Genomic DNA, 27,902 nt, shown 5'->3' with positions numbered 1-27,902 from the left:
CCGTTAGAGAGAATTCAGAAACAGCTCTCTTTGCAACCTGAAATAATGCAGTGTCATATCTGAGAGGAGACCTAATCTTACCTCTGATCAGATTACATCATCTTTTTAGGGACACATTCTGTTTATTCTTACAGAAGGCTTCTTAGCTCGAGCTCTCTGTTTTCTGCATGCCCTGCTAATGATGTAATGCTGATGCAATAACATGCCACCTCCTTCCAGCAGGTTCGTGCAACTTCTTGTTTAAAACCTGGTGATGCTGGATGTTTTGATGCTATTGTTTTTCCTCCTCCTGTTTGGGACTGGCTCTCTGTATACACACATCACTCTGCAGGAAAGTCACATGGGACCCTTTCAGGAACTGTGAGTGTTTGTTAAGCACATACTCGGATTATATAGTTCTCCACTTGTTCAGGTGATCACAGAGCTATCCAAGTTAGTAGCAAACCAGTGGTGGGTTTCTATTTTTTTTTAGAATCTATTCTGTAGGTGTGGCCTATTTTGTGGGTCTGGCTTGGTGGTCATGTGACCAGGTGGGAGTGGCCAACTTGTAAAATGTTTTGAAACTCATTTAACAATGCTCTTGCTTAGCAACCAAAATTTTGGGCTCAATTGTGATCATACGTTCTCTTTCTTTCTTTTTCTTTCTTTCTTCCTTTCTTTTTTCTTTCTTATATCTCTCCCTCTTTCTTTCCTTCCTTCCTTCCTTCCTTCCTTCCTTCCTTCCTTCCTTCCTTCCTTCCTTCCTTCCTTCCTTCCTTTGGAGAAAGAAAGAAAGAAAGCGTGCGAGAAAGCCCTCCCCCCCACTGTCTCTCAGAGGCGGGGTGATTGGTGAGCCAGCCATTCAGTGAGTGGTGGGTAGGGAAAGCATGGTGCGGATGGGCGGGGCGAGCAAGCGAGTGAGTGGTGACTGGACGGGCAGGGGGAGCGAGCAAGGGGGGGCAGGTGGGAGGGAGTGTTCCGGTATTTTGCCACCAGACGAATGGGTTCTAAAAGGTATGCTAAATTTCACGAATGGGTTCTAGCGTACCAGTAAGAACCAGCTGAAACCCACCCCTGTAGCAAACACTGTGTTCTTACTGAAAACTCCTTCCTTCTTTCCTTCCTTCCTTCCTTTTGTCCCTCCCTTTCTTACTTTCATCCCTCCCTCCTTTCATCCTTCCCTTCCTTCTTCCTCCCTTCCTCCCCTTCCTTCCTTCCTCTTTCCTGCTTTTCATCCCTCCCTTTCATCCCTTCCTTCCTCCTCTCTCCCTTCCTTCCCTCTTTCATCCTTCCTTCTTTTCCTTCCCTCCCATCGTCCTTCCTTCCTTCCTTCCTTCCTTCCTTCCTTCCTTCCTTCCTTCCTTCCTTCCTTCCCTCCTTCCTTCCGTTATTTTTGCTATATTTGTTTTAATGCTTTCTATGAAACTCAAGTCTCTTCCTCTTTACCAGGACATCAAATGCTTTCTCCTCCATTCAAATGTGTTGAATTTTGCAAACTAAATGTTTTGTGATTGGAGTCTTAGGTTATGGTGGCATGAAAAACAGGGAACCATATCCATGTTTTTACAGTAAACTGCTGATTGTGTTTTTCAAATGAGGGGAATTACTGACTTTAATACTACACAGACACTATCTTTAGCTGGTGTTTACTGAACAGGGAATGACTCATACCAGAAGTTACATCATGAGAGATGAGAAAACAAATGCAAGGGAAAGATTTGCATCTTTGGGGCTGTTTTCTCTTATCCCTGGAAGTTAAGGACGAGAGATTGGCGGACATTAGTGGAGCTCAAGAAAAATGTCTACCATACATGCCTAATTAATGTGACAGACCCCCCAACTTTTGTGCAGCTACCTATTTTTCCATATGAAAAGTCTTGATCTGAAAGTCTTTTTCCAAATGAAAAGTCTTGATGTTCCTCCTACTTGAGAGACCGCCTACTGCCAATCACCTCCACTAGACCGATAAGATCGCATAGATTAGGCCTCCTCCGAATTCCATCAGCCAGCCAGTGTAGACTGGCAACTACTCGGAGGAGAGCCTTCTCAGTGGCTGCTCCGACCCTCTGGAACGAACTCCCCATGGAGATCCGGACCCTCACCACCCTCCAGACCTTCCGCGCCACACTTAAAATCTGGCTATCCCGGCTGGCCTGGGGTTAAAGACTCTAACCCCTACTCGAATTGTATGACTGTTGAGTTCTTAAATGATGTAGTGCTTTTATGTTGTAAATTGTTTGTCCTTCCCCCACCCCTTTTGAACTGTGAGCTGCCCTGAGTCCCCCCAGGGAAAAGGACGGCATACAAATAAAGTGAAACTGAAACTGAAACTTCTCCACTTCATTTATTTCAGTGTTTCTCAACCTTGGGGACTTTAAGTCCTGTGGACTTCAACTCCCACAATCCCCCAGCCAGCACAGCTGTGCTGGCTGGGGGATTCTGGGAGTTGAAGTCGACAGGACTTAAAGTCCCCAAGGTTGAGAAACACTGATTTATTTATTTAGAAAATTTATTGACCGCCTATCTTACCTCAGGATAACAATTCAGGATCAGGCACTACTAAAAAGTTTGACAGCTGCCAGTTGGATTGTTGGCTACTTTTTCCCAAGACCATCCTACTTGTGCTTAAAAGAGGCTATCTTCTTCCTTTCTGATCATTTTTCCCCCTTCCCATTATTCTTTCTTGCGGAGGCAGCTTGCAAAGTACAGTATCCCTGTTCTCATTCTCCAAACTTAATTCTTAAAATTGTCTTCATATGGGAAAGGAGATATGGGAGGCATCAGTTGTTAGGTATGGAGAATGTAGACCATTTTAAACTTCAACACTAAGCTGGAGATTGAACACCTTCAGATTAATCTCTTCTAATAAATGATTTGTAAGAATTTCAGAGATAGCTTATTATTATTATTATTATTTGCCCTGCCTCTTGAGATCTGGCATTGGTTGCACCTTCCAGGTAGTAATACTCACTGAAAAGAGCCCAACCTCTTTAATTTATGACTCTGTGGTACTTTGACAAATTGTTGTCAATCAGGTCTACCACGCCTCTCAATGGCTGTTGTAATGAAGCTAGTGCTTTGGTTTGTCAAGCTCTGTTCGACAACCTGTGCTGGAAAAGAGATGGATGTTTTCTTTGACCCTTAGGTGATTTCTTGTTGATTGCTGTGGAAAGAATGTGGCTTTTTTTGTTTCTATTATTTTATACAATGTGGCCCGCTCTCCTTCCGGGATTTATGTAAAGTTGTCTTAAATAATGTTGTAGCATAAGTGTAGGCATGCACAGCTATGCTGGAACACGTATACAACAACAGTAATGATTAACCATACCATAAGGTCAGTAATACAAACTGCTGACTCTGAAGCACTAAGTAGGTCAGAGGTCACAACCTGCTAACTCTCAGCACTAAGTAGGGGTCAAAAGTTTGCATGCTGACTCTGTAGTATTAACTAGGGGTCAGAAGTTTGCATGATAGTAAAAGATTTATTTGCTGATTATGGGCATTCTCTAGGTTCAGAGGTCTACATGGAAGTAAATGAGTTACCATATACCATAGACTTGTACAACCATGATTGGTCCACATAGACCATGTGACTCCACCCTTCCTTTGTGTATGCTCAATAAAAGAGTCATCCAGACTATGCTCTGGGTCGTCTCATCCCGAGAAAGACCTGTCTCCGAGTCTTCCTTCATCATTGGCCTCATGGGCGACCCGCGGAGAAATCGCAAAATAAAGCATTAAATTATGGAAAGGTTAGACTAGAAATGCATGATAGTAAATAAATTTATTCGGATATGCTTCCTTATTCTGGAATTTTTATTCCTGATTGTTTCTGACAATGAGCTCCTATCCCTTGCGACTCATCTTGAAGTAGCAGCTGGCTGAATCCAAAGAAAATGCTGATTATCCCTGAACCAGTTTGCTGATAACTGATGCTTAACTGCTTCTGCATAGCTTCTTTTGCACATGGAAGCAACTCACAACCCAGGAACTTATCAGAGCAGAAAACCTTAGCATCTGATATGTACAGTAGAATTTGAAGTAGGCTTCTAAATCTACTGTAAGGTTAAGTTCACACACTGCAGAATGCAATAATAAGATTTGTTTGGGTTTGGCATAATCTATACACTCGATTATGCCAAAATCATTCGTCATTGTTGTTTGTAAGCTGTGGTTCATGCCTGATGCATTGTATAAAGCCAGTTGTGTTTTGTCAATCAGCCATGGTGGAATGAGGGTACTCAATAATAATATATTAATGAAAGGACAGGCTAGGCCCCAGGTTTGGTAATATACTAATGCTACTTTTTACTAATACTTATAATACTTTTCTTGGTAATTTCTTCTTAGCTTACTCATTCCCATTGCAGATAGAGCTGATAAAGAGAAATAGGCCGTATACAATAGATGTTTTCTCATGAACTGATGTCAGGTCACTGTATCTCCACTGGCTATGAGCCAGAGGTGGCATTCAGCAGGTTCTGACCAGTTCTCGAGAACCGGTAGTGAAAATTTTGAGTAGTTTGAAGAACCGGTAAATACCACCTCCGACTGGCCCCGCCCCATCTATTCTCTGCCTCCCGAGTCCCAGCTGATCAGGAGGAAATAGGGATTTTGCAGTAACCTTCCCCTGGAGTGGGGAGGGAATGGCGATTTTACAGTATCCTTCCCCTGCCTTTGCGCACCAAGCCACGCCCACCAAGCCATGTCACACCCACCAAGCCACACCCACAGAACCAGTAGTAAAAAATTTTGAATCCCACCACTGCTATGAGCTCTTTATTTCCCCAAATTCAGAATGGAGATGAGCAAGCATGAAAGATAAACATGGCATCACAGGCAATATGGAGTGGTTTCCAAGGAAGTTCAGCTGACTCAGGTTTTCCTAGCTTTTCAGTACACTTGGTTGCTAACAAAACCTGGCATGAATGGATTTTACTGTAATTCAAGTTTTGCCTTGCAACTTCTATCTGTTCAATGCAATTTTATTACAGTGCATGGTTTCAAAGTGCTAGTCGTAACTTATAAAGCCCTTCATGGTATTGGACCTGGGTACTTGCGAGACCGCCTGCTGCCAATTACCTCCCACAGACCCGTTAGATCGCACAGGGTCGGCCTCCTCCGGGTTCCGTCTACCAGCCAATGCCATCTGGCTACCACCCGGGGGAGGGCCTTCTCTGTTGCAGCTCCGGCCCTTTGGAATGAACTCCCCGCGGAGATTCGGACCCTCACCTCTCTCCAGGCCTTCCGGAAAGCTGTCAAAACCTGGCTGTGCCGGCAGGCCTGGGGTTGATGAGTTCCCCTCCCCTCTCGACTGGTATGGCTGTATGACTCTTGTGTATTTTAATTACGTGTATTGTGTTTGTATCCCCTTTCCCCTTTGGAGTTGTTCGCCGCCCTGAGTCCCTCCCGGAGAAGGGCGGCATACAAATAAACTAAATCTTGAATCTTGAATCTTTGCTCTTCTTACAGCCTAGATTCTGAAAACATGGATTTCCTTGCCAAATTGATGCAGTGGTCTAGCCGAGGTATGAAATGCAGTAAATAAATTCTATGACTTTGATTCTCCCTTTCAGTTAAAGCTATAGGAGGAAAGCTAACAGTGAAGCTAACAAGACCCTGAAAAGGGAGAACAAGCACATTTTAATAGCCCTGTGGAGTTCAAAGGCGAACAGGGCAATCTTTCAGGTTTATGGCTTCTAGATGTTCCTGGCAGCTGTCCAGGACACATTGGGTAAAATAATAGGATACTATTCCATAATAGGAAATAATTTGAAAAATGTGAACATAAATTGCATAAAGGTTTCCATCTTGTTCTTGGTACTAATTAATTCCTTAGTTTACAGGTCCGTTACTGTACTGCTGCCCACATTATTTTCCCCCAAATCACTATTGCAGACAGTAAAACTTTGGGGAAAACAGGGTCGCAACTACAAAAGAGTTCCAGTCTATGAGCAGGATATGCAAAAAGTATTTTGGTTGCAGGAAAGGGAAAAGTGAGTTTGCATATTCATTGCTGGCAAAAACAAGCCTCTGACATGTTTTTTTGTCTTTCGTGTTGTTAAAACATTTTAGACTTGTTTTCTGACTACTGTGATTTAGAGCAAAAGGAAAATCCCTTTTGAAATCATGATTATTTGTGAAGAAATTAAGTGTATTGCTTCCTGGAATAATCATTACTTGTTTTGCCCAATGCTTTGTTTACAATAAATAAATATAGCAGTCTGGGGGAAAAAAAATAGCAATGTGACCTGGAAAATAGTCCCATCGTTTCCTAGTTTGGAAAACCTGGGGAAAGTATTCATTTTAAAAGGTTTTCAGCTTCCATAAGGGAGCAGGATAGCATGTGGCTGTTCTTTTCCATTCAGCTGAAGAAAGGGCATCAAATCAGACCCAAACTAATGGCTTTCCATACTCTTATTTTTTTTTTGACAATACCTGTCAGCTCCAATAGTATAGTGATAATATTGACATGAATCAAGGGAACTGCTGGAGATTGGGAAAACAATAGATTTCTTTCTGCTGGGTGAACATTTTTACCTCTTTACAATTTGGAACAGTAAGCCATAGCACCCTGTGGTGCACAAAGCTCTGTGCAATGCTTATTCACTCGAGATACAATGAAATGGTTCAGGTGATATCTTTTAAGATTGGATCAACTGTGTTGGTATAGTATTGACTCACATAGAACTCTTTTTTTTCAGTCTTGTGCAACTTGAAATCTTGTTAGTCTGTTCATTTGTACATTCAGTGAAGCCCGATGCAATACAGTAGATTCTATTCCCCACCACTTTAACCTCATGCTAGCACTCTGAAGTTAATTGCAGTTTGTGGCACAGTGCAATTCAACCATAATGGCTAAATTAAGGTTTGAATTCCTAAGAGCTGCTGTTCTGTGTGCATGTTAAATGTACATAATATTTCATCTAATCCCCTCCTCTCTCTTAAGGATTGACAAACTTTCCTTTAATTTACTTCCATTTTTGTTTTGAGGAAATGATAGAATAAGTAAAACAAAATTAGCCACTCCCCCCCCCCCAATACATCTAGGCAAGCAATGTATCAGCAGCATGTCAGTACCTAACTGGAAAGAGAGATCTAATTTATTAATTCTGAAAGCTTGACTAAAACTTGGTAAAAAAAAAGAGAGGTAATGCAGTGACAGAATATCTTCAAGGATCATGATAGGTAAGCCTTTTTGGAGAAAAGACTCTTGGAAATTAGCACCCCAACAAAAACTCCTTTCCCCAACTCTTATCTGACTGATCCAAAATTAATAGGAGGCAGAAAGAACATTGAGGACAGCTAGAACAAGTTAACTTGAGAGGTCTTTGGTGCTCTCTGAGCTTGGATATTATTATTATTATTATTATTTGCAGATGTTTCATAACCCAACTAATTAATATCCTGAGTGTTGTTGCTGATTAGCACTGAAGATGTTACCTAGTTGGTAATAAAAAGTTAGGAAAAAAATAACTAAGTTCAGAGACCACCAAAGACCTGTCATTTAAATCCTGAGCTACAAATATTATGCTCTATTGCAAGGGTGTCAAACTCGTGGTGTCACCTTGTCATCATGTGATGTATCGTGACTTTTTCCCCCTTTGCTAAAATGGGGGTGGGGTGGCCAGCATGTGATGTATTCAGCCTGAAGGCCACGAGTTTGACACCCCTGCTCTCTTGGTACAAGTCAACTTTTCTAGCTGCCTCCATGTTTTCCTTGGGTCTGAATTCTGAAGCCCGGTAAAAATCCTCTTCTGTAGAGTGCTTCCACCCTCTCTTTCATTGTTCAGCTGCTCTTATTCACCATATGTATTTTGAGATGACGAGAGTATGGGTGGGAGGGGTACAGTGGTGGATTTCAAAAATTGTTCGAACCTACTGTGTGGGTGTGGCCTCCTCTGTGGGAGTGGCTTGCTGCCCATGTGACCGGATATGAAGATGCCGACGACACTTGTCAGAACCACCTTAAATTACCTCACACACAGCACTGGCATGCATAAGAATATGATGTAAACTTGTTTTTTAAAAGGCATCTTTGGTTTGCGTTAAAACAACTTCAACACACACAATGTTCTGATTGCACCACAAACGCAGTAGTCATCCTTACCTTTCACAGAGGCACTGAGTTTTATAAATATGAGCATGATAGTGTAGAATAATCATATCCAAGGACCAGTGGTGGGTTTCAAAATTTTTTGGAACCTCTTCTGTAGGTATGGCCTGCTTTCCGGGTCCACTGGTGGAACCGCTTATAACCGGTTCGGTAGATTTGATGAACCGGTTCTACCGAATAGGTGCAAACTGGTAGGAACCCACCTCAGGAGGGGTAATCAGATTCATACAAAAGGGTCAGAGGCCAAAAAGGAGAAAACAAATGAGAGAATCTTTCAGCTGTCACAATGATAAAGTTCCTTCCAGAGGCTTGTAATATAGCAGGACTTCTCCTCCTCTGTGAGTTATATCCAATATTTATATATTTACTTACACTTAACTTATATACAGTAGTTTACAAGATCTTGTAGATGATGTTTTCTCACTGAAGACTCTTTGATCCAGTGGAGCTTTTCATGATCACAGCAGGGAGTGATGCTATTTTTGGTAGCTCAATCTCTTGGGAGATCAATTGGAGCAACATGGCAAATGTCAGAGAAAGAGATAAAAGGAGAAGAGAAATTGTCAGACTTGACTCTTCTTCTCCAATTTAGTGCCAAAAGTTCTACTTCCCCATGAGTTGCAGCAAAGGCACCTTTGGATTCAATCTTACGAGTCTTGCCAGTTCAGTAGTTTGCATCATCATGTCAACTTGCTAGAAGCAAATTTGATTCAGGCGTGTATATACTCCATTTCCTCAGAAGCAGAGATCATACAAGCTGGTATATGCCCATATGTGTTTTCCCAGTATATTGTCTGGATACTCCTAAGTTGATGGCACCTGAAAAAGCAGGTATACAATTGGTTGAGACAAGGAAATGACTTTCAACTATGGAGAGTAGAAATATCACTAGTTTAAGCATTAAAATACTTTGCTTTTAAATCTTCAATGCTAATATTAGAATCTTGGTTCCAAAAGAAGTTTTTTTTAAAAGTCAAATAGCAGAAAACAAATTGGACTGCAGTGCTCTCCGACTTTATTTGGCAGGGAAGAAAACCAAGAATAAAATTCAAGGCTATGCAAGATACTAAGGAAAAAGGAGGATTTGGCGTTCCAGATTGGGAACTTTATTACACTGCGGCCACCCTAACATGGTTAAAAGAATGGATAATGTTGAGAAATAAAAGATTACTCAAATTGGAAGGTCATGACCTCCAAGCAGGATGGCATGCCTTCCTGTGGTATGGAAAAGGATCTACACATAAATATTTCAATAGAGACTATATCAGACAGTCCCTGTTATTAATATGGAGCAAAATTAAACACGACCACTATCCCGAAACACCCATTTGTCTATCTTCGATGGAAGCATAAATACATCCAAATTTAATTAATATGGAAAATATTGTTACATATAAAGAGTTATTGAATAGAAGAGGGGGAGATTAAAACTAGATTAGAATTGGCATCACAAGGGTTACAAGTAGAATGGTGGTCTTATTTACAGATACAATCAAGGTTTGCACAGGATGGGAAGAAGGAAGGTATTGCCAAAGATTGCACAATATTAGATAAACTTTTGATACAGACAGAAAACAGGTTGATCAAAGTGTTGTATAGATTTTTGTTGGAACATAAGCTAGAGGAGGAACATGTCAAAGAAACTATAGTAGCCTAGGCGAAAATTTTTGGTTATAATGTGGAATTTGCTAAGTGGGAAAAACTTTAGATACTTAATCAGAAACTAACAATGGCTACGGCGTATAAAGAAAACCTTTATAAGATGTTCTACAGATGGCATCTCCCCCCAACACGGCTCTCCAAAATGTTTAAAAATCTGTTCCCAAATTGTTGGAAGTGTAAAAAAACACCAAACACTTTTTATCATCTGTGGTGGACGTGCAATGAGGCAAAAAAAATATTGGAAAATGATTCAATCATGGTTAGAACAAATGGTGGGAGACCAAATTCTGTTTAAACCAGAAATTTTTCTCCTAGGTATAATACCGGAAGGGTTTAAGAAAGATACACTTTATCTAATTATACATGTACTAACTGTGGCGCGCATAACTTATGCACAATATTGGAAAAAAGAAAATACGCCATCGGAGCTAGATATAATCAGAAAAGTGTTGCCTGTGCAGAAGCAGATAGGCTCACTCTTGAACTTAAAAATAAAGGGGAATCAGAATATTTTGAAGTCTGGAACAGATTTTATGATTGGTATAGGACAAGGTAACAAGACTGGAACAAACTGTATATATTGTGATTGGACAGAAGGATAGACAATGTATTAAGTTGGCTAATAGTTAATGGTTGAGACTAGTTGTATATAATGTGAATGTATGGTCACTTCAAGGATGGGTTCCTGCCAGTTCTAACCTCTTCTATAGAAGAGGTTCCACAAATCTACAGTGCTGTTTAGAACCGGTTCCAGCTCCCTCCCCCTGCCTGTATGCACATCATCAAGATGAAGAGCGAGAAGAGGAATTCTGGGAGTTGAAGTCCACAAGTCTTAAAGCTGTCAAGTTTGAATACCCCTGGGTTTTTTTTCCTAAAGTGTTAGGGTGCGAGGGTCTTGTAACATGACAGCTTTAAGACTTGCACACTTCAATGCCAGAGTTCCTGAGCCAACATTTTGGTTGCTAAGCAAGAGCGTTGTTAAGTGAGTTTCACCACATTTTGCAAGTTGGCCACGCCCACCCAGTCACATGATTGCCAAGCCACTCCCACTCGGTCACATGCCCGGCAAGACACTCCCATAAAGCAGGCCACACCTACAGAAGAGGTTTTAAAAAAAATTGAAACCCACCACTGGATCACTTCGACTTCGCAGTACTGCATTGTTTTAAATGTAAAAATAATAAAAATATACTAAAAAAAAAGAAATATCACTATTTTAAGCATTAAAAATACCTTGCTTTTAAATCTTCGATGCTAATATTACAATGTTGGTTCCAAAAGAAGTTTTTAAAAGTCAAATAGCAGAAAACCAATTGGACTGCAGTGCTCTCCGACTATTTGATAAAATTAAGGTTCCTGATACAGATCCAAGTGTTAAGTCCACCATTACAGAGCCTGAGGCAGATATGTAGGAATAATTATCCAGAATATTTTTTCCCCTTACCCTGAAATCAGTCTGCACAATCCACTGTCTGAAAAGAATTATCATCGTAACATGAAGTCACAATGACCTAATTGTTGTTCAGTTTTGACAGATATATAATCCAAAATGTGATCTTGAAACTCGATGCTTCAGTTAAGCTCCTATGAGCCACTCCATTGACATCAGAAACCCTCAGGGAAAGGCTTGTCAAGAGGACAATTAGAACGGAGAGGTTCAACCCATTTTTAAGGGGTGGGGACCCTCCAGCTTTGTTTATGACATTCAGGTTCTGTTCCTTCTCCTGCATACACCGTAGTGAGGTTGTTAGGGTGAGCTGGCAACTCTACAGGATCATGTAAATGAATACAGTTACACAGGTGCTGACCGCATTTCTGTGATCTCATTCAGCAGTATGAGATAATTAACATGAGGTCAACAAGCTATCACTCTGCGTAGGCCCTTTCCCTTGAGTACATAAACCATACAAATAGTGATGTAAGCCTGTTGCCAAGTGTACATATGATCACTTACTGGGTTTTGATGTGGTGAGGCTTTGGAATTTATTTTCCTTTTTTTTTTTTTGAAAAAAAATCTTTTTTAAACTCTCATCACAGTTCATCTTGAAAAGACTTTTGATTTGTTCAGTTACTGAACACGCTACAAAGCACAGATGTGTTGTTTGGAATTGAGAAAGCTGGTAGTGCTAAATATGGAAAGTTCATTTATCTGATTTTTTTTTAAAAAAAATCTTTTTAAATCAAAACTGAGAAATGTAATCCTCCATATGTAGCTAAATGTAAGCTCCCAATGAAAGCGGGAGGGGAGTATTGGAGTTGCATTTCAGCTGTGTCCGGAGGTCTGCAGATTCCTGATCGCTCTTAAATTGAAATGTCTATGGCTTCTTCATCCTACATGGTTTTAAAATATTGCTTCAGTGTCAATCAACATGTAGATCCTCGTATATATTTACTGTCTCTCTCCATTGATGCAAATGTTTCAAACTGTTCTGTGGAGGAATTGTCTATTAAATCAAAGTTTTGTTGCAAATGATACCACTGACATCAATTTACTAACAATTCAAATAATGTACTTTGATTCTCATGACATAAACTCAGTTTTACTGGATATTCCATCCTTCAAATGGTCTGTTAAATTGTGGTTTTACTATGTTATATTTCACATCATTTGGTGGTTTGGCTAAATCCACTGCCCCTTGATTGCAGGCAGCTTCATACTTTTATTTTTGAAGTTATTATGATCCTGTGAGATTCTATTATTGAAAGATATACAGTTTGTGGATTTATTCTTTTGGATATGTTTATTCTTCCTGTACTTCCTTTTGATGGTATTCCTAAATATATGCTAAAATAAAGTGCAAAAAAATATTTTAAGTTGCAAATTGCCACAGTGTCAGGGCATTATTTTCTGAAAAATTGAAGTATTTAGTCAATCCAAAATGTATGACACAACATCAAAAGCAAAGCGGAATCCAGTCCCGATTGCCATCTTGTCTGCTTTGGCCCTTGGTAATGGAAAAAAACCAGTTTAAATCCACTCTCTTTGTGAGATTAGGATATGCATTTTGACTATTATTCATACAGTGGGATAGCTACTTCAATCAGAATGACTTGGAGAAGGAGAACAACTACAGGTAGTCCTCAATTTACGACCACAATTGAGCTGAAAATGTATGTTGTTAAGTGAGAAATTTGTTGTGAGCATGCTCCATTTTGCGACTTTTGTCTCCACATTTGTTAAGTGAATCACTGCAGTTCTTACATTAGTAACATGGCTGTTAAGTAAATCTGGCTTGCCCATTGACTTTGCTTGTCAGAAGTTCACAAAAAGGGATCACATGACTACAGGACACTGCAATTATCATAAATATAAGTCAGTTGTCAAGCATCTGAATGTAAATCACATAACCATGAGGATGCTGCAATAGCAATAGCAATAGCAGTTAGACTTATATACCGCTTCATAGGGCTTTCAGCCCTCTCTAAGCGGTTTACAGAGTCAGCATATCGCCCCCAACAGTCTGGGTGCTCATTTTACCCACCTCAGAAGGATGGAAGGCTGAGTCAACCTTGAGCCGGTGAGATTTGAACCGCCGAACTGCAGATAACAATCAGCTGAAGTAGCCTGCAGTACTGCACTTTACCCACTGCACCACCTTGGCTCTTAAATGGTCGTAAGTATGAAAAATGGTCATAACTCACTTTTTTCAGCGCCATTGTAACTTTCAATGGTGACTAAATGAACTGTTGTAAGTGGAGGACTACCTGTATCTATTATTTTTGTAATGTATTTCACTTTTACTTCTGCAAGAAGCTTAAGTAGCAAATCTAAGTAAGGTAGTGGGGTTGTAGTAGACATAATAATAGCTATTGTATGCCTTCTACCAAGGAATGATATAAATTTTAAAACACCATAGTAAATCCATACAAAAATATGCCAATACAGCTTATCAGCCACTAACAAACCCTAACATATACTAAACAACTAAGACAACGCAGCACGAAAATCATACATATTTAAAACAAATGTGCTGTGCTTGTCACTATCAAAAATAAAACAGGAATTTAACTTGACACTGCTTGGATTAATAAGCAGGACTGTATCTCAGTTTTCAAAATACTTATTATTTTGGCTTGATTATGAAACCCAATTGTGTTGGGGGGAAAAAAATAGCACAACTCCATAGTTGAATTTACCTGTAGTTTTTGGGAAAGAAGCAAGGGAAGATTAAGATTCTTCTTTCCTTCCATGAAATAACGGAAGTGGAAACCAGTATTAAATTCATACCAGTAGAATGCAATAATTGCCCAACTGCTATATTGATTCCATAAAATGTTTTTTCTCAAAAGGAGCCCCTTAAAATCCAGTATTCATTGCTATATGAGTTATTTTTAGGGTAATGTTAAAAGCAGAATGAAATACTTAGATATTTCCACTTACAGACTTCTCTTTTAAAATATGTTTTGGAATTCTTATCTTCAGAACAATTCTCAGTGTTTTCAAGAGTGAGTCATTTACTTGACCTCAAGCAAGCCTAGTTATGCTTACACAAGCTATATATGTTCTGTAATAGAATCAGAACTCAGAAAAAATGTTCCAGAATTTGATGATCTTAAATGTCTGCAGTACTAAAAGAAGATATGAGTGAAAATAAGGACGCCTATATGACTGAGTGCTCTTTACTGAGGCTGCATCTGTAATTCTGCCATGTTTCACTCTGTTTTAGCATTTCAATAGTTTAGGGATATTTATTACCTTGTTTAGTTTTTGATCATGAGTAAACAATGATTAATGTGATTTTAAATTGTAAGTGTTTAAATGTTTAGCTATATGTAGCTAATACATTTTTAATTTTTGGAGAATGTCCTTGTGTAATACATCCTCTAACAAATATTTCTTGTAACTTGCTACAGAAAGAACAGCTACATAGTTGTCAGAGGTGCTCATCAGGCAGTGCAACCTCTTAAAACGTAGACATGGTGTTAGAAATATAATTCTAACGGTTGGGTTGGCAATATATAAACCATATAGCAATACTGTACCTGTTTTCTTTAAATCATACTGTAAAATGTGATTGGTTGCTGTTTTCCTCAATCTGCCATAAGAGGGAGCCAGAATGACTGTTAGCTCTCTGTTCGTTAGATGCTGGGCTGATCTGATCTGAGTGTTTTGGAAGCTGGCTGTTAGAAAGTGCCGTGAGCTATTGTAAGTTTTGCAACTGCTAGCAAACTTTGAGTACTGAACTGATTGTATGATACTGGACTATGTTATTTGGATTATCCCTTAAATGAAAGACATTCAGGTTATCCCTTAACTGAAAGACTGTCTTATCTGTGTATGACTTGGATTGTTTGATGGACTCTGATACCTCTATTTCCACGAAAGTAAAAGCCTATTTAAACTGCAGTGTCTCTGTATGCTGGTTTGTGTGTTCTCCAACACAACTCTCACAACGCTTCGCTGAACGTACTCGCTCTCCCAATGGGGAAACTTACCTAACACATGGAGCCTAAGATTTGTAATCAGCAACAATATGAGTTTCCTTCTTGAAATGTAGCCTTGAGTCCATACTTTGAATTTAGGCAGGAAGTGGCATAAACATAGATTCAATTATTTATTCTGCATTTCAGCTGGTCAAAAAAAGTTCTATGACCTTAGACCAGGGGTCTCAAACTTGCATTGTCACGTTGTCATCATGTGACGCATCACAACTTCCCCTCTTCGCTAAAATGGGTGTGTGCGTGGCCAGCACATGATTCATCCAGTCTGCGCGCCGCGAGTTTGACACCCCTGCCTTCGACATTTGTTTGTGAATTTTGGTAAATCTTATGAGTGAGCTTGATACCTTGTGACTTCATAGATATCTCCTCAGAGTTTTCTTGGAAACCACGTGGAAGTGGTTAGTCATTGCCTACTTCTAAGATGTCTTGATTTTTCACTCTGGATATTCCTAGTGGTCTCCTGTTCAAACATCTTGTTGTTTTCCAAAAGCATATCTTCTGCCCTTTTCCTTTTTTGTATCAAGCTGATCATGACTTTATATTATCTGTCTAGATATAAGGGAAAAAGGGATGTGGATTTTTTGTCCTTTCCTCTCATACTATTTCCCTGTTGAACAATTTTTAGCTTCACTACAGAAAGTATATGTTCCTGTATATCTTTTTCCCAGTGAAGGTAATCCAAAGGGAGCAATGAAAGTTGAGAAATCTTTCTTCTTTCACAATTACAGCCCTAGGAAATTGCTTTGTATAAAGCAAAAATAATATTTTAAAAAACCCTTTAAATGCCAAAGAGAACCAAAATTATAATCATCTGTCTGTTATGTGTAAAATACACAGTGACATAGTTGGCATTTTCCTTGCATTTCTAGTTTTTGTTTGTGTAGGAAAATGTTTGTGTGAATGGATATTCTCCTGCACCTGATACCTGTAGGGGAAATTCTTTCTAGATTCAGCTTTTTTGTTTTTTATTGTTGGTTTTGATTTTTGACTTCGAAATAGAATAAAATTTCAGTTGTGTTGCCTCTCACATTCATTTCATAAACAACTTAAATTATTTTCATCCCATTCTATTTTTGTAAGTTCTTATATTTAAAAAAATCTAAATGAAATCCTTATGCATTAACACTGGCCAATTTCAATGAGTCAGTAATTTTTATCATGAGTTACTATATCTTTTTACCATACTCAGGGGTGGGTTCCTGTCAGTTCTAACCTCTTCTATAGAAGAGGTTCCACAAATCTACAGTGCCATTTAGAACCGGTTCCAGCTCCCTCCCCCCCGCCCGTCCGCACATCATCAAGATGAAGAACGAGAAGAGGAATTCTGGTAGTTGAAGTCCACACATCTTAAAGCTGTCAAGTTTGAACACCCCTGGGGGTTTTTTTTCTAAAGGGTTAGGGGTGCAAGGGTCTTCTAACTTGTCAGCTTTAAGACTTGCGTGCTTCAAATGCCAGAGTTTCTGAGCCAATATTTTGGTTGCTAAGCAAGAGCGTTGTTAAGTGAGTTTCACCACATTTTCCAAGTTGGCCACGCCCACCCAGTCACATGGCCAGCAAGCCACTCCCACAAAGCAGAAGAGGTTCTAAAAAAAAATTGAAACCCACCACTGACCATACTGTACAGTTGATAAAGAGGCAGAACTCTTAAAAAGTAGATTTGGCTCATAATCACAAACATGACCAAATCATTGTTGGGATTCACATCTAAAAACTGAATATTCAGCTGGCATGAAGAAACTGCCAGATCTGATTTCTTTCACATTTGAATATATTAATTCTCAACTTACTCCTATTCCATACACTGATTCTTTGAGGAGAATAATGAGGCTTTTCATTAAACAAATTAAGCCTTCTGCTTATTTTAAAATGTTTTAAATGTTAAACATGTTGTCTTACATATATACATATCCGAACTAGACTGTATTGTTTCTCCATGTTATATATATGTGGGTACATTTTTATTTTATATTATTTTATTTATTTATTTATTTATTTATTTATTTATTTATTTATTTATTTATTTATTTATTTATTTATTTATTTATTTATCTTGCCATGTTTATATTAGAGATGGAGACTGTTTGAGAGCTGTATGCAACATAATTTCATTTTAATGTATGCCGATTAATGTACATTCAAAGTGACAATAATGTTAGTCTAATTTTCATGAAGTTGATCATGAGGTGATACTGTTACACGTATGGCAAAAGAATTCAAGAAGATTTTCCAGAGAATAGGGATAGGTATGTCAAAAGCATTCCTTAGGACCTTCCTAGCATACCTTGTACTGAGATGGGAGGCAAGCTAATTTAATAAATGAAAATAATTTCCAACGCATCCTTATAGCCTACATCCTGAGTTCAATACAAAAACATGGAAGCACGAAGTAGAACAGATTGCCTTTGACAATCCAGTAGGTCAGGCAAAAGATTTTCCTTTGTATGTGTCTTGCTCTTCAGAAGGAACAACACATTAAGTGTGGGCAAACTATAGTTAAATTGAATAGTTAAATTCAAGTCTAACACTGGTTAAAACTTAATGATTCGAGTCCTAACTAAGGACTAGAGAATTATTAAGGTAGTGTCTAAGAATATAGGCAGTTCAAGAAGTGTGGGTTTTTGTAAAATTAGGCTGTTTGGGTCTGATAAATTCAATATTTCCACATAATGAGGAAGTCCTTTAGATATTGCTCCAAGAACTTCAAACACAAGTATATGAGGGGTGTCAAACTCAAGGCCCAGGGGCCAGATCCGGCCCACAGTGTGCTTAGATCTGGCCCATGGGGCCCACCCTGGAAACAGTGATGGACCAGCTCGCAGTGCCTATATCAGAGAAAATGGAGTTCAGGAGGGCCACACGCATGCCTCCTGGAATCTGTTTCCGGCCACAACGGTCTCCTGCAGCCTTCTGCTAGTGAATATGGAGCTCGGAAGGACCACAATGAGTGATGTAGAGCTGCCTCCCCCCCACAAGATCAAACCTAACCTGATGCGGCCCTCAATGAAATCAAGTCTGACATCCCTGACATAGATGAAACGGATAAAGATAAACCACTCTGGTTTGTTATAGACTGCATTATTCATCAATAATGCTGATGAATGGAGTTGGATGGTTCTAGTACTGTTGGTTAAAATTAGTTACAAAATAAAGTTAGGCACCTCAACATCTAAAGATGATTGTGCTGTGAGCCTGTTTTTAATAAATAGAAGTATTCTATCAAAGTATTCGCACTGAAACCTGAGTACTGCTAAGGATAATGCTTATCTAGAGCTTTCCTCATACAGATTATGAACCTTGGTTAGGGGGCTGGCAATTGCAGGGAGGGGCAGCAGTTAACCCTGGTTTCCCTATAACTCACATCACCCACCCCAGACTTTTCAGCTAGATGCAGCTAGATGCAACAAAATTCCTCCCATCTGTTTTAAGTGTGAGGGTTTTTTTTTTTAAATTAAAACTCTTCTGGGAAAGGATCAGGAAGGTGAAGTAGTGGACAAGGCCTGTTAGACACAGCAATCCAGTGGGGCCCTAGTTTCCCATGATTAATTAAATACATTTTAAGTATGATTCTCCTTGTCAATTATCTGCTCTGCATTACAGAACCCATTACTATCAGATTGACTCTTTTCTGTTTTTTCAGAAAAGGCCCACACAATTGGCCCACACAATTGTGGCCCACACAGTTGCAGAAAGGCAACTGTAACTTTCATTTATTTATTGTAAGTACAAACAAGATTTCTATTCTGTGAGCTCTGCTACAGACTGGCCATTTCCTGTTTTGCTTCCTTGATTTTTTATTTTATTTTTTATTTTGGATGCCTCCAGTTTAGTTCCTGAGAATTGATTTCATAAGCATTTGTATATATTATATTCCATTATCCTGAAATAATTCCTTAATTCTTCTGGCTTGCATCCCGTTTCCCATGTTTATGCTATTCAATCAATGTCGGAATAGCAGTAGCATCAAATGATACTGTGTGCAGATGACATGTAGCGTTGGAAAGTGTTGTCTTATTTCCTTTCTCCTCCTTTTCCCCTCTCCGTAGCAATCAATGAAAACACTCCGGAGGAGGAGAGCCTGTGCAGAGAAGGGGGTCTGTCTAGACTTCCAAACAATTTCCCTTTCCTGACCAAGGCAGATCACATTTCCTTCCTAAGGAACATGGCTGTGAAGTCACCGTTTTGTTTTTGACCCTGGTCTTCCTGCAAATGTTTGAGTCAAACTCTGATTGTAAAGAATGATTCAAGGCACATAAACATTTCAAAGGTAAGTGAATGTGTGTATTAAGAGATTTCATCCTCTTTCCTTGGCATGTGTTAGAAAGAGGTTCCTTGGATTTAATATTGGGGAAGACAAATATTTTGAACAAATGCCTGCCTGAATTTAATAGCAAATTTAAGATGTATGGCACAATTCAAACCTTGTTCTATTGCTGTGTTCTATAATTCTCCCTCCAGTCCGTCTGCCTAGGGGGCGCTGTTCTCGCTTCCTATTGGCTAACCGTTTGACAGCCGGCATATATAAAGAGCTGTCAAACGGGACTCAACTGTTGCCAGTTAGCTGGGACGCGCATGTTGTGAAGTGCCGCGTTTGGCAACTTGTTAGCATTAAACTGTTAGCATTTGAGAAAGTCCTGGCTCGCCTCTATTTGTCCATCCGTCATTCTCAATAGCTAGAACATCGGTGACAAAGGTGGGATTCTGAGGTGAAGCCTGACTCTTAGGGGGCAGCTTAGGGGGTTTGACCTAGACGACCCAGTCTATGCCAGAAATTATTCAGGCCACCCCTATGGTTGCCAGATATCATTATATGAATCATGGGCCCCTGCTCTTACGAGGTAAAGGTGGAGGATGGCCGGATTTGGAAACTCCACATCAAACAGCTAAGGTCCTGGCAGGGAATCCCAAATATGGCGACCCAACGAATGCACCGACAGGGCTTGCAGACAGAGACCAACGAGCAAGAACCACGGTCTAAATCACCCACCCCCAAATGGTTCAACGCCAACATAAAGGAACCAACCACATACTTACCTGTTCTCCCCAGTGCCGATCCAGCGTTGCCAGGTCCCGAGGTGGAGAAGGCCCTGCAGAAAAAAAAGATGGTGCAGTCTCCTTGTAATTTATTAGCTCCGTTGAGCCAACCTTTCCCTTCGCCGGCTGCAGGCATACTGAGACAATCAGGGTGGGTCCGGCGCCACCCTGGCTGTTTGGAAGATTACGCATGCGCATTCTAGGTTTGAAGGAGTGCTGTGTTCTATAGTTCTCCCTCCAGTCCGTCTGCTTAGGGAGTGCTGTTCTTGCTTCCTATTGGCTAACTGTTTGACAGCCGGCATATATAAAGAGCTGTCAAACGGGACTCAGCTGTTGCCGGTTAGCTGAGACGCGCATGTTGTGAAGTGCCGCGTTTGGCAATCTGTTAGCATTAAACTGTTAGCATTTGAGAAAGTCCTGGCTCGCCTCTATTTGTCCACCTGTCATTTTCACTAGCTAGAACACATTTTTTAAAACTTTGTAACTTGTGGCTGTTCTATATAAGAGCTCTGTTCCAATCTGAAATCATCTCCAGACTTCTTTGGTTCTATGTCATTGGCTGTATATAGAATTAAGCCGATTTATTTCTATTTCAGCTGCATTTTCTCTGAATTGCTAGGATTTATGGGAAGTACATTGTCCCATTTGTGGGAATATTTGCCTCACAATGCCTCCAATGCTAAGCTAGGAGCTCTTTCAATAGGAAAGGTAGCCTCAATGGTTTTGCAGTTCGCCTTGATAGGAAAAACTTGGAAATGTATTGATTCATATGACATGGCAAAATAAATGACGTCTTTTTCTCCCCGTTTGTGTGGTGTGGGAAGGACTGAATGACTGAATTTGGTTCTTACTCCTTTTTCATTGGATTTAGGTAAGCACAGAACAGTGACATGCGGTCAGCTTTAGCCCCGGTGAGGCTGTTTTTAGACTTGTGGACTTCAACTCCCAGAATTCCACAGCCAGGCATGCTAAGTTCCGATTTAAAGCGACAGCATTTTTCCCCCTTGCAAAATAAGTTTTCCCATTCTTTTTCTTCTCCCTCCCCCTCCTTCTTCCCTCTCTCCCTCCCTCCCCCCTCTCTCAAACAGACACACGCACACAGAGAACTTCGATTCTTCTCTCATTCACTCACTCTCAAACACAAACACAAACACAGAAGTTGAATTGGATATATTTTCCAAAGGCTTGAAAGCAGCTCCTCTGCCATACCCGCCCCCTTTCCCTGCTGCCTTCCGATCAAACTTTTTGAATTCCTCCCCCCTCCCCACACACGGACCTTTTCCAGCTGTTTCAGAGACGATTTCAACTCTGCTTCTCCCTGCCCTACCCTGCCCTCTTGAAAAGCCAGAGCTCTGAAGTCAGACTGAGCTAGTCGCTCCTAGAAAACTCTAAAAAGCCTCTAAAAATGCCCTCTACAGGAGGCGAGAGAATACGTGCCTCATTTGCATAAGAAATTCTTCCCTTGTTAACCCTTGCTTAACTCTTAAAAGGCGAAAAAATCCTTATGCAAAAGAGGCCCCTAGTTCCCTGGCCTCCTCCTAGTTAATACTGAGAGCAGACACCAAACCACTGTGACTTGAAATCTGGTAGCAACTACCCTGGCTTTAATTATTTTAAGAAAATTATTTAAAATCCTTTCCTTTCCCTGAGGAGACTGGTGAGGCCCCGCCTCCCTTGCCTCTAGTGACTGCACGTCCCTGGCACAGAAGGAAAAACAAGAGTGAATTGGTTTTGTGAGATTTGGGAATGAAAACAATGGCAGGATGAAGTATGTTTGGGATCTTAAGTAAGTTATGATTAACATTTGCCTGCACTTTCAATAAATTAATAGTATAAATACATCTCTACAATGGCATATCTCAGGGGTCCCCATCTCCCGGGCTGTGGCCCACTACCAGGCCACAGCCTGTTCAGAACAGGGCTGTGAGAACAGCGGGTGTGCACACAAGCGGCGCCTGCTCATGCACAAAGCTTTCCTTGTGTGAGCAGCAGCTGCTTGGATTTGCATGCGAAACTCCCTTCACACGAGCGGCGTGTGTACATACCTGCTGCTCCCACAATTGGAATTGTATATGCTTGAACGCGCCTGCTTGCCAGTCACAGAGAACTATCCCCCCCTCTCTCCCCCTACCCCGGACTTCCAAGCCAGAAAGGTTGGGGACTGCTGGCATAACTGCAAAAATGTAACCATGGAAAATAATGAATTTGATGAACAGGACATGTCATCAACCATTCTGCAGCAGGATACCACAACTTTTGCTGAAATGTACACAATGCTTTTGATTCTTAATTGTGGTGTGATTAAATTGATATTTGCCTTACAGAGTGAGTCCCAATGTTGTTAGATCCTAGATGACTGTTGTTTGGTTCCCCCCCTCCAAAAGTGCAACTTGTGAGTCACCCCAGCTCAGGGGTGGGTTTCTCGCCCCATTCCAACTGGTTTGGTTGGAACGGGGCCGGCGGCGTCCTCGTGCACGTGCGCGGTGCACACATGCGTACTAGTGTCTGTGCGATGCTCCAGCTGCTCCTGGAGGATCACGCAGGCGCTGTATGCGTCCTGCGCATGCGTGGAAGCGCAGAACTCGTCAAAACTGGGTAAGGAGCGCGGGCGGGCGGGCGGGTGGGCCAGTCGCCGTTCCCGGAAGTTACTTACTTCCGGGTTCGCCGACCAAACGGTTTGCAGGGACCGCCGCGAACCGGTTGAAACCCACCCCTGTCCCAGCTGAAAAAAGCAGTCGCAACCCAGCAGATGTGAGGTAGCAAAATGGTGGGTCCAGCTAATTTTTAAGAATGGGAACATGATTCTTTGTGGCAGCTCACAAAATAAGCTTTTCATCTTAACTGTTTGCAGTAGGCTCAGGCCTCGAAAAAAATGATAGGATAGAAAGAGCTTAGGATCAGCATGCTTCCCCCAAACAATACTGTATTCAAATGAACCTAAGCAGAACAATGAAGTGAAAAGATGGTAAGGGGGCACCTGGCTACCTTGGACAAGCCTCTTGGATCAGGTCAACTACCTCTGAGAGTCTTAAAGGAGTTTGCAGATGTCATCTCAGAGTCTTTCTGTGACCTTTGATAAATCAGGGAGGATAGCAATAGCACTTAGACTTATATACCACTTTATAGTGCTTTTATAGCCCTCTCTAAGCAGTTTACATAGTCACCATATTGTTCCAAACAATCTGGGTCCTTTTTCTACCCACCTCGGAAGGATGGAAGGCTGAGTCAACCTTGAGCTTGGTGGGATTTCAACTGCCAAATTACAGGCAGCCGATAGTCAGCAGAAGTGGCCTGCAGTACAGCACTCTTAACTACTGCACCACCAAGGCTCTTATATAGTACCACAGGGTTGAAAAGTACCGAGGATACACATAAGTACCACAGGGTTGAAAAGAATAAATGTTGTTCCTTTCTTCAAAAAGGAGAAAATGTGAACCTGGGTAGCTACAAATCATTCAGCTTAATGTTGATACAAGTCAAACCACTGGAAGAGGTTATTAAACAATTGGTATGTGAGCCTTTAAGGAAAATGCATTGTTTGCAGAAACCAGCATAGATTTACCAAATATATGTCCTGCCAAACCAACCTGATCTCCTTTCTTGATAGAGTGCTCAGTTTAGTTGGCTATAAAAATGCATTTACATTCAGCAAAGTCTCCCATGAGATCCTAGAAGAGAAGATAACAGAATGTGAATTGAACCACACTGCCATTTCTATCCAAGGATGCTAATCGCTCGGTGTCAAGTGTGTGGCAAGTGTTAAGTGGCACCCAAAGAATTGCATTTTGGGCCCTCTCTTGTTTAATAAATGTTTAAATTGCTTAGATAAAGGGTTGGAAGATATGATTATCAAATGCATAAGGAATATGAAGACAATGGGGATAGAAAATATCAAAATTCAGGAGAAATTAGCTCATGAAAGCCTTGGTAGTGGTTAGAATGCAGTATTGCGGTCTGACTCTGCCAACTGCCAGGAGTTTGATCCTGACTCAAAGCTGATTCAGCCTTCCATCCTTCCAAGGTCGGTAAAATGAGGACCAAGATTGTTGGGGGCAATATGCTGACTCTGTAAACTGCTTAGAGTGGGCTGAAAGCACTCTGAAGTAGTATATAAGTCTAAGTGCTACTGCTGTTTTAGTAAAAGGTATTAATTTAAAAGGTGCTAGCTAGCAGATGGACCCCTGATTTTTTTAAACAAGTAGAAAGTTTGGGACATGGTATGTTTGGCCTGACCGAAGATATGGTTTTAGAGAAATAGGATAACTGTCATGTGAAAAATGGGACGGAGGTACTAAGAATTGTTCCATAAAACAAGACAAAGATTTTGCATTTAGATTACAAAGAAGGAAATTTTAGCTGGTGATCAGGAAAAATATCTAATGTTACTTGTTGTTCATCAATAGAATACACTGTTTCAGGACCAGTAGACTATGGAAGTATTTAAAGAGATGTTGATGGCCATCTTTTAGGATTGCTATGGGGCTGGGTTTCAAGAGTATGATTCCAAAGTTCCTTCCAATCCTGACACTGGTTCCATGAAACAGTAATTCTTTTTATTTAGAAAATGACTAATAATGTTTGCCAACTTCCATTAATGATAGGAGACAGTGACCTACAATTCCAACATCTTAATAAGATTTATGGGAGAAAAGAGGTAAAATTCAATATTGCTGATGATACCGTAACTAAAATTGGTGGCCATGTTTATTGGATTTGAGATAAAGAGCAGGGTAATAAATACAATTATATGTATTTCTGTAAGTCAAAAACTATACTGAAGACGGGCAGACACATCTCCCCCATAGCCTGAGTTTATCTTTCTTCCTTTAAATGTATAAATACTATAATCTTTTTAACCTTGTCATCTGCCTTATTGGATAGGCCCCATGATACTATATCTAATAATGTATATTTATTAATTAACCTCCTCTGTTCAATTGAGTGCAGAATCATTATTCCACAACAGATGCCTTGGGAAAAAATGATACTTAGTCTAATTCCAGAAAAGTACCTTTGGTGGCCGATGATATTGAAGATCTTGAAGAGATGCAGAAGAATTAATTTGGTTATCCTCAGTGCTGCTAAATTTGTTTGGATAGTGCTGTGGTTTGACAAGTATCATTTCAACATGAGGAATTAATGTGACTGAATATTACTAGCAAGTGGCATTGTTATGTAAAAATTAATGACTGCCACCCGTTTGTCACAGAAATTCAGGTACATAATTTGGGGCAACCCTTTCTGATCTTTATTTTGATTTGACAGTTTTTAATCATCAATCGCTTACATATTTTGTTTTCTCACAGAATTTTTATATTCTTAACTTTAAATACTTAGAAACTGTAGCAGCACATCAAGGGTGGGTTTCAACCGGTTCGCGGCGGTCCCTGCAAACCGGTTGGTCGCCGAACCCGGAAGTAAGTAACTTCCGGGAACGGCGAAGGGCGCGCCCGCCCGCGGTCCTTACCCGGTTTTGACGAGTTCTGCGCTTCCACGCATGCGCAGGACGCATACAGCGCCTGCGTGATCATCCAGGAGCAGTTGGAGCATCGCGCAGACGCTAGTACGCATGCGTGCACCGCGCGCGTGCACGAGGACGCTGCCGGCCCCGTTCCAACCAAACCGGTTGGAACGGGGCGAGAAACCCACCCCTGCAGCACATTCTTTTAAGAATAAAGTGCTTCACCAGAAATAAGGATAATAGTTTTCCAATAATAATCAACAAAAATTTATTGCTATCTAAGAGAGCCAGTATTTGAGCTTTGAACTTTCATAGTTTGCAGAGGAAGTGATTAGAAATTGAATTTAGTATAATTTCCCTCTCTAAGAATCAGAATATAGTCTGTTCTGAATCAGTATATCTTCTGAAATTACTGTGCAAAAATAGAGCTGCATCATAACAGAAACTTAGTTGTCCTACAATTGTCAAATATTTATTTCAAATATGATTGTGCTAGGTTTTCCGATAAAATTGAAACATAGAGCATTAGTTTTCTTTTGATACTAATCAAAGTTTCCTCAAGACTCTAGGTAAATCAGGAATCTAAAAGTGATCAACTTAATCACTGAGCTTAGTTTAAAGGTCTACTATAGTTCTGATGGATTTCTAATGCTTCAAGAGAAGTCTGACAATAGCTCATATATATTGGAGGTGATTCTGGAGTGAATAGGGCGAGATAAAAGTCTATGTAAATGTGGTGTTGACTTGATCCAGAATGATACTCAAGCATACAATCTGCAATGTAGAGTTTGTCTTTCATTATTTACATGGGTTGGACCAGGGGTGGGTTGCTAATCCCGTTCCAACCGGTTCGGTTGGAACGGGGCCGGCGGCGTCCTCGTGCACGCGCGCAGTTCACGCATGCGTCTTAGCGCCTGCGCGATGCTCCAGCTGCTCGCGGAGACTTGCGCAGGCGCTGTATGTGCCGTCCAGCTGCTCACGGAGACTCGCGCAGGCGCTGTATGTGCCATGCGCCTGCGTGGAAGCGCAGAAGCCTTCAAAGACCGGTAAGGAGCGCGGACGGGCGGGTGGGCCCTTTGCCGTTCCCGGAAGTTACTTACTTCCGGGTTCGCCGACCAACCGGTTCGCAGGGACCGCCGCGAACTTGTTGAAACCCACCTCTGGGTTGGACACACAATCATACATAGATGCAGCAGTGCAGAACAAACATAAAATACTGTGTAAGAAACACTAAAAGTATCCTCTTTCCTTGATCATAGGATGTTCAGTGTGATCCCTTTGGTAACAGTTTTAGGAATTAAGTTCCATTGAAGCTGAATGAATTGAAACACAGGGCATTGTAAAATATTTTGGTAAAAGTTAGATTGCTTTTCTTCTACAGCTTTACTATTTGACATGGGATTTGGATAAGTAGGTTAATCAATCAGGAAATTCATCTGTTCTTTTGTAGTCCTTTAATAGAATTTTAAAGTTTGTTTTAATAATTTATTATCTGTTGTTTAGATTTCAGAGTAGTAAGAGCAGTGGGTGGTAAAAATAATGAAGATGTCATTGGAACTCTCAATTATGCAGAAATTGTGCAGAAACATAGTGAATGAATAAAATCTCCCAGATAACGATCTATAGTGCCAAATAAAGGGGGAGAAAATAAAGGCGAACCCTCTTAGAAGAACCCTAGCCTTTATTTTACTTTACTTTAATTTCTTAATAGTTTTGCTTTTGCAATAGATATATGACTTTCATGGAAATTATTTTCATTGCTGATCTCTGTAATGTCATATATAAAGTGACGACTTTAAAAAATCCTCCTATTGTTCGGTGAAAATCTACTTTCGGTGTTTTGTGTCTTGACATTTATAATATTTCATTGCTGTGGGTAGATAGCTGTCAATTGCCTTGTTGTAGAGCAGCACCCATTGCTCCCACCAAACCCACTTTCTTCAGCTAAAGAGCCCATGAAGCAGGTGTAGAAAACATCAATCAGGAAACTCAGTTTCTGCTCCATTGGAACAGGTGCAGAAGGGCTCCTTGTTTCTGCCAGATGACAGACAGATTGCATCACTGGGAATGTTACTCACTGTTTAAAAGAAGAGTGCAATGCAGAGTTGGCCTCCTGGAGGTCCTTCTGTCCTTATTTTTGGTGATGGGACGTAAGGAAAAAAGAGGAAGCACGAGATAATAATTTGGAGTAAGTTCATAAAATATTTGCCC

The 27,902-nt window shown here is 40.5% G+C and overlaps 1 long non-coding RNA gene across 3 annotated transcripts in view; it reads left to right on the top strand.

Moving 5' to 3' along the window:
- LOC148049255 (uncharacterized) overlaps window positions 1-27,902 on the top strand; it is a 302,843-nt gene that overhangs the window by 168,223 nt on the left and 106,718 nt on the right. For all 3 annotated transcript variants that reach the window (XR_015695686.1, XR_015695684.1, XR_015695685.1), the window contains exon 5: window positions 19,243-19,463. This is a non-coding gene — a long non-coding RNA (uncharacterized LOC148049255). The remainder of the gene's footprint in view (window positions 1-19,242; window positions 19,464-27,902) is intronic.

This window comes from Thamnophis sirtalis, unplaced genomic scaffold (assembly GCF_051295495.1).
Source record: "Thamnophis sirtalis isolate CommonGarterSnake01/CBP01778 unplaced genomic scaffold, rThaSir2_p1.2 scaffold_2, whole genome shotgun sequence".
Classification (NCBI taxonomy): Eukaryota; Metazoa; Chordata; class Lepidosauria; order Squamata; family Natricidae; genus Thamnophis; species Thamnophis sirtalis.
This window is presented reverse-complemented; position numbering and strand designations above follow the sequence as displayed.